Below are 6,070 nucleotides of genomic sequence, written 5' to 3'. Positions count from 1 at the left end.
GCCCGTTTCTCAGAGAAGGGACAGAGCGGTGTGGAATAAAGGTAAATTATATGAAAAATAATGCGTTTTTTTTTTTTACTTTTTAAAAACACGTTAGACTGCACCTCATAAACACAATCAAGGCTAGAAAAAAAAAAACAGTGAACCACCCCTTTAACCTTTGTCTGTCTGGGATTTCCTGAGAGCTTGCATTATTCTCAGATTGCCCTAGTAGAGTCTGAAAAATGATTGCAAAGATACTATTTAAACTGAACTGAGCTGGATGATGACATCACTGAATTCAATGATGAACTGCCTTTAACTGAAAAATGAGTGTTTACTATTGTCACTTTGCATTATTGACACACTATTTTCCTAATTAATGCTGTTCAGTTGCTTTGACACAATCTGTATTGTTAAAAGCGCTATATAAATAAAGGTGACTTGACTTGACTTGACTGACCATAAGCATACTTGCATCTATACTTGTTTTATACTTCTCTGTTCCCTTGTTTGGTGTTTCAGTTGCATCAGACCTTCCAAGACTAGTTCTATTTTCTTGCTCATGTTGAACCTTCTTTACTGCTTGTGCATATGAAACAGTATGCTCTGACTTGTACTTCATTGCTTCCATGGCTTGTTTTTGCACTACACATCCTAAATACACTGCACTATGTGGGCCTCCACAGTTGCAACACTTAGGTTCAACTAAATCCCCACATTCTCCATAACTGTGTTCACCTCCACATTTACAACATCGTTTCTTTCCCTTGCATACTTCTGCTACATGACCCAACCTTTGGCAATTGAAACATCTTAATGCAGGTTTTATAAAAGGTCTAACTGGGTAGCACACATATCCCCTTTTAACATTTTCTGGAAGCAGTCTCCCATTCACTGTTATCATCACTGTTGTAGCCTGCTTGGCTCTCTTTTCCCATTTCTGTTTGATGTCAATCTTTTCACTTCTATTACCTTTTCTCTCATTAACTGGTTTCTTATTGTCTCATCTGATAATGAAATTGGAACTCCAGAAATCACTCCTTTAATGCCACTCACCTCGCCAGGCACATGACACTTAACTCCTAATCCCCCTAACTCCTTCATTTTATTCAACATTTCTTGTTGTTTTTTGTTCAGACAAAATACTATCACCCGATTGTTGGTTGAGTATCTGGCTAATTTAATTTCACCAACAGCTTTTCTAAGTATCGTTGTTAATCGCATAGGATTACTCATTTCACCCATTGTCTCAAACATTAAGATAACTTTGTACTCATCCTCCTTTCTCATCGTTTTACTCCTTCCTTCTCCTCCTCCGACGAACTCCTCAGAGTCTGAGCCTCTGTCTTTGCGTTTCTGTTTATTGCAAATTAAGCAACGTCTGCTGCTGCCTTACCTTTGAGAGACAACTGATGCGTGATCACTGAACAGTGTTGCCAGATTGGAAATGTCCAAGTATTGTACCAGAATAGCTCAAAATTATCGTATTTGGAATAAAATTATCGTACACGAGTCAAACGTACAGAATAGCTATTTATCTAGATTCTAGACCAACAACTTTTTGACACGACCTGCAAATTACCACAATAGATAAATAACTAGGCGTACGTACGTGAGAAGGTCCAAACTCCACCTCTGAGTCGCAGTTATCAGAAGCTTGCATGTTGCCAGATGTTGAGGGGGTCCGTTTGCGGTAGATTTGATGCCGTCATGGACCGCAACAGGGCCGCTGCTGGCCAAATGGGTGCCCTACGCAGAACAAGAACAAAGAATATGCAACCTAACTTCAAGAATTCAAAAATGAAGAAAAATAAATTCACCATCATACAGTATAAATAAAAAATACAAATATCAAATGATCAATTACATTATATTAACTTCAAATTATAATTATAAAAAGGCATACATTCTTAAATAAGCAAATTTATAGTAATATAATTCAACATAGCTAAAGCTATTTTCTGAAATGATCAGAAAATTGCTGTTAATGTAGCTCTAACTACAATACTCAGCCGCAGGGCCGCTGCTGACCAAATGGGTGCCCTAAGCAGAACTGTATTGTTGTACCCCCTCCCCCAAATATTATGGATGTAAAAAAAAATAAAAAATACTATAGGGGCCAAAACAGAACTTTAATAAAATATAAAAGTAAACAAATAAACAAATTGTAATTATATTGTATTATTTACAAATTACAATTGTAACACTAGACCAGGGGTGGGCAAACTTGGCCCTTCCAGGCCACTTTCCTTTAGAGTTTAGCTCCAACCCTAATCAAACCAGCTAATCATTGTCTTCAAGACTACTAGAAAACTACAGGCAGGTGAGTCATATCAGGGTTGGATCAAATCTCTACAGGAAAGTGGCCTGGAAGGGCCAAGTTTGCCCATCACTGATCTAGAGGGTCGGGGACCTCCAATTTTTGTAAGGGTTGTGATGTCCACATGTTTTTGTTGAAGAAATTATTGAGGCTGTCGCCTTTCTTTTGCAAAAAGGTGGCCAAAAATGAAAGATTAAGTGGATATTTGAATTAAATGTTTGGTTATTAAAGGACTTGATCATCCAGTAAGTGTAACAGCAGCAGTTACCAGGCCTTTGGCTCCCTTTGCAAGCATTTGTAATAATATGTAATGTACATAAATTGTTTACTTTGTATTACATTATGTATTTTAACAGTGTTATTCAATGAAACCACTTAATTAACCAATCATTAATGCCTCATTGTTTTATATAATGCATTTTAAGTCATTTTAAAGGCTGTTGTTGGCTTAGGTCTGATTTTATAACCACAAAAAATATTATCTTAATACTTCTTTGTAAACTATGAAGTAACAAAATCATGGTTACTTTGTGGTTACCATCCATGGCTACAAGAACCATGATTTTTGGTTTTATTCGTAAAACCATGGCTAATTTTTGTAAGGGAACATGGAAAGTGAGAGAATATTAGATGAGTTGTTGGTGGTTAAATTATCACCGACATTAAAACACGTTATTAACGTCAACATCCAAAAAAGTTTCACAGGATTATGAATGTAGGCCTGAAAGTGATGCACAGGCTTCTTCTTTTTTCTTTTTCTTTTCTCGGCGCCGGATTGCTGATGTCTTTTCACGGCATAGTTGTCCAATTATGATCATTTGCATTCAGCCGCAAACATGAGGTGCGAGCCCGGGAGTTGGTGCCCTACGCAAACTGCGTACTCTGCATATAGGGAGCGGCGGTACTGGACCGCAACATAGTGCTCGTTTAAAAGTAGGGCACGGTAGACGTAGGATCCACAGCTAGATTAATTAGTATAGAAGAAGCTCTATGATTACAACGACCATTATTTGAAGTTTCACAAAATTCTGAAATTATCGTACATTATGGGACTTTTTTCATTATTGATCGTACATCGTACAGAGGCCTACATTATCGTACAAATACGATAATTATCGTACGTCTGGCAACACTGAACCGCGCAGCCACAGGACCGGAAGTGAGGGGTGGAGCTTACGTTATTAACAGAGTAGCGCCACCTTACGGTTTTTAAGGGGTGATTTGCTTTTATTACACCTGATACATCATACTTTATGTACATATGCATTTTATAATGATATATTAAGCATTTTATAAACATTAATCTTGTGTAATTTAGTTGTATGCCTATACAATTATTTGTGTCATTGTATTACGCGAGTTATTTCCTGTTTGTGATATTAAAACTAATGTTTGAAACTTCTGGGCATTTTATATAAAATATACTTTAATCACAAGATTCAAAATAAATGTTTACTCCAAAGTCAAGAACACGTGCATCATACATTTTTCTATATGAAAACATTTCAATAAAACACACTCACACAAACCGCAGCATAATTTTAAAAGTAACAATCAAAATGTACACAATAATTAAATTGACAATTCACTATTAAGCCCATTTTGTCATGACAATCCTGCATGAAAATTTACAAAATGAACAATTCGCTCTTGGGCACATTTTGTCATGACAATCTTGAATAAATTCAAATTAAAATATATCAAACATTTACATTTAATCATTTAGCAGACGCTTTTATCCAAAGCGACTTACAAATGAGAACAATAGAAGCAATCAGACCAAGGAGAGAACAACAACAGTATACAAGTGCCTTGACAAGTCTCAGTTAGTCTAGCACAGTACACGTAGCTAGGTTTTTTTTTTTTGTTTGTTTGTTTTAAATAATAATGGAATAGAACAGAACAGGAAGTGCTAGTATTAGTTGGTCAGGTCCTGGTGAAAAAGATGTGTCTTTAGATGTTTTTTGAAAATGGCTAAAGACTCAGCTGTTCGAATTGAGATCGGGAGGTCATTCCACCAGCTGGGCACAGTCCAGGAAACGGTGAGAGTGATTTTGAGCCTCTTTGGGATGGCACCACAAGGCGCCGTTCACTTGCAGAACGCAAGCTTCTGGAGGGGACTTACGATGTAGAAGCAATCAGGGCAATGAGAGAGCAACAATATACAAGTGCTGTGACAAGTTTCAGTTAGTCTAGCACAGTGCACTTAGCAAGGGCGCTTAGGTCAGACCTAGGGAGTTTAGGTATATTTGTGCAGCGCCAGTGGTTGTCTTGTAGGCAAGCATCAGTACCTTGAATTTGATGCGAGCAGCTACTGGTAGCCAGTGTAACCTGATGAGGAGGAGTAACGTGAGCTTTTTTTTGGCTCATTGAAGACCACTCTCGCTGCTGCATTCTGGATAAGTTGCAGAGGCTTGATAGTACATGCGGGAAGGCCCGTTGATCTCCTTCATTACAGAATATTAAAGGAAAATGTAACTTTAATATTTCTTATTAATGTGTATAGATAGATAGATAGATAGATAGATTTGAGACATACCTCACAAGCGTAGCCTGTTATCCACTTGGAAGGGCCTCTTGTAGGGTTTCTGCACTGTAATATACATGTATATTGGTTAATTTCAAATTGGTCAGAAGGGGGTGCAAATGTAATGGTGTGCTGGAGGAAATGTCCAGTACCTTTCAGAGAAAACCATCTGGAGTCCACCATCTCCGTATGATTGGAATGTCACACTGGAAGACACAAACATAGAGAAATCTTTAAATATCAACTGCTACAACATCATAAAGGTCAATTACTTTAACTGATAACTACTTACAGATGTAAAATCAAAGGGTGCACCCAAGACAAGAGGTACTGGAAAACAACAAAAAATAAGAATATTCTCCTTGTAAATGGCACAAAAAAACCTTCCTTGTTCCTTATTTAACAGCTAAATAATCACACCAATAATTGGCTGCAAAAACGTATAGTATAGCCTAAAATAAATAAAGTATACAGGTAAACTGTTAGGCAATAATATATTGTGAGTACATATATTAAACAAACAACTCAAGATATTCATATCTCCACAGACACTGCCTTGTTGAAGTGGATTTGAAAAACTGTGAGTACATTAAACAAACAACTCAAGATATTCATACCTCCACAGACAACTGCATGTTGAAGTGGATTTGAAGATGACTTATTAATTTGACCAGTTTGGCTGGCTTAAACATGCTGGTCAAGCAGAAAACTGCTGGTAATTGCTGTAACACTTGTTGCACTGCTGCAGCTCAGGTAATGTGTCAACTCTCTGAATCCTTATATGTCTCTACAAGAGATGAAGCCACACACAATTATCTCAATGATTGGGATTAAAATAACTAAACTACAAGGTAATATTAACACACAAACAATGCATATACCAGAGGGAATTAAAGCAAACTATTTATTTTTATGAATAATAAACGTCTTCAAAACTTCACCGCAAGGCCCATTAACAGCATGCATCCGAAAATTCATCGAAACATCCACAGAAAAAAAAGTTTTCGGCGCAAAAAAGAAAAAAAAGAAAAACCGTTTTTCGGCGCAATTTGATGAAAGCCTCAAACGGTTCAGAAAACCTCGGTTTCCCATCACTACCGAATGAGGGAACAGGGTATATATAGGTAGAGACGAAAGAGGTAACCAGTAACAGGTGGGAACAATCAGGTCTAAAGGTGCGTTCAAGTCATGTCGGATAGATCGTATTTACGAGTTGAACGCACATGAACGCCACCACAAAG

At 37.3% G+C, this 6,070-nt stretch overlaps 1 long non-coding RNA gene across 1 annotated transcript; it reads right to left on the bottom strand.

Annotated features, from left to right (window-relative positions):
• Positions 1–4,818: 4,818 nt before the first annotated feature.
• LOC107676698 (uncharacterized) lies at positions 4,819–5,722 on the bottom strand. Its single transcript, XR_001632763.1, has 3 exons — positions 5,447–5,722; positions 4,982–5,035; positions 4,819–4,895 (listed from the first exon to the last, which is right to left on the bottom strand). It is a non-coding gene; the product is annotated as an uncharacterized LOC107676698 (long non-coding RNA).
• Between the last annotated feature and the right edge of the window lie 348 nt (positions 5,723–6,070).

Source organism: Sinocyclocheilus anshuiensis, unplaced genomic scaffold, assembly GCF_001515605.1.
Source record: "Sinocyclocheilus anshuiensis isolate Anshui unplaced genomic scaffold, SAMN03320099.WGS_v1.1 scaffold468, whole genome shotgun sequence".
In the NCBI taxonomy this organism is placed as follows: domain Eukaryota; kingdom Metazoa; phylum Chordata; class Actinopteri; order Cypriniformes; family Cyprinidae; genus Sinocyclocheilus; species Sinocyclocheilus anshuiensis.
Note: the sequence above shows the minus strand (reverse complement) of the source record. Positions and strands in the feature narration are given on the sequence as shown.